The sequence below is a fragment of the Corvus brachyrhynchos genome, unplaced genomic scaffold (genome assembly GCF_000691975.1).
Source record: "Corvus brachyrhynchos isolate BGI_N302 unplaced genomic scaffold, ASM69197v1 scaffold221, whole genome shotgun sequence".
NCBI classification, from domain to species: Eukaryota; Metazoa; Chordata; class Aves; order Passeriformes; family Corvidae; genus Corvus; species Corvus brachyrhynchos.
This window is the reverse complement of record NW_008236622.1, coordinates 3,376,773-3,378,402: the sequence shown is the minus strand read 5'-3', so window position 1 is coordinate 3,378,402 and position 1,630 is coordinate 3,376,773.

Here is a 1,630-nt window from a genome sequence, read left to right as displayed (position 1 = left end):
TTGGTTCTGTGTCCTTGAACCCTGGGTGCCAGACAGAATTGAAGGAGAATATGACTGCATTTTTACACAGCTGGATTCTACCAACTTGATGGCAGGACAAGGAGAACCATTGCTCCTCAAACTGAACTTCGTACTAAAGCAACCATTGCTGGCACCTGAAAGCAGGGAGGAGAAGCCAGTTGACTTAGTCCTGTCCTCCAGAGGCACTCTATATTTGATACATAGCTAAAATTTCTTTATTTTCAGAAGATAGCTTTGAAGCATGAATTCAGCAAACTGTTTTGTTAAAAAAAAAGACACCCTGAGACAAGTGGCTACATACAAGCGTTTTTTTCATTATTGATCACCACTGAGAACTGCAAATAGTTTTGCTCCTTGAGAAGCACTTTATTTCATGCAAACTGAAAAAAAAATAAATACATCAGGAAGAAAAAAGTTATTATTTTTGCAGTTACCAACCTCATGTCCTACATTAAAACTGAGCTATTAAAACTCTCAAGAAGTTGCTTCGTATAGTGTCAGAAATCTGTTGTGATACTATACAGTGATTAAAATATTAAGAACACATTTAAAATATTACTTCGGAAAACTAAGAACACTCACCCAAAGCTAGTATATTACTTCACAAAAAAAAAAAAAAAAAAAAAATATATATATAAAAAAAATAAATACATCTGATGTACTACTACCTTCAGAATCAGAACTGAATGGGGTAGTGACAGCTTGATGAAAAGAGCATAACAGAGCTCACAAAGTGCTTTTTAGGGAGTGTTACTAATTTGACAGGTGATGAACAGGACACTGATCATCCACGACGCCAATGGGAGATTCCAGAAACATGCAGGGTTAAGTTTTTGCCAATGAAATAGTACACCATGTTGTACAACTTTGGCATTTGAGTATACTTTGTCACAATAATTTAGCCTCAGTTTGACAAAAGACAGATCCATGATCAAAAGTGTTCTACATGATGCTTACCAATTAGTTTGTTAGAAAATATAGCATGGCCTATAAATACAAGATTAACACAGATAGCTGTGAGATTAATTTAGCTGCAAATCAGGTACACACATGTAGTTTACTTAGTAACTTTCCTACTTTTGCTTCAGCTTCATCACTTAGAAACAAAAGGAATTTAGTCAGGTTATGTTTCTGGATTGCTGCAGAGTAAGTAACTATACTGGGGATGTAAGGATCCACATGGAAATTGATCATGTGTCCATTGATGGCATTAAAGCCAAATGCATTATATTTTTGCTACACTGCTGAAGAAAGAATAGTGGTGTTGTCACCTATAGCTTTAGGCCTCAAATTCAGGAATGGTTTTAAAAGCACAAGTTTTCAATTACGGTTTTTTTCTGTAATATTTATGCTCTGGGTTTGAAGACAGTCAAAGTACAATATAAAAAGAAAAACAAAAACAAAAAAAACCAAAACAAAACAAAACAAAAAAACCCACACCAAACACAACTTATGTGCGATTCCTGATTAGGAATGACAGCTTTGATTATTCATTTACTGGGAAGATGTAGAATATTTCCCCTAATGGTCACTTTAGCCTGAAGAACTTTTGCAAGACATCAAAAGACTCCATTTTCATAAGCTCTTACTCAACAGGTTGGCACTCCTG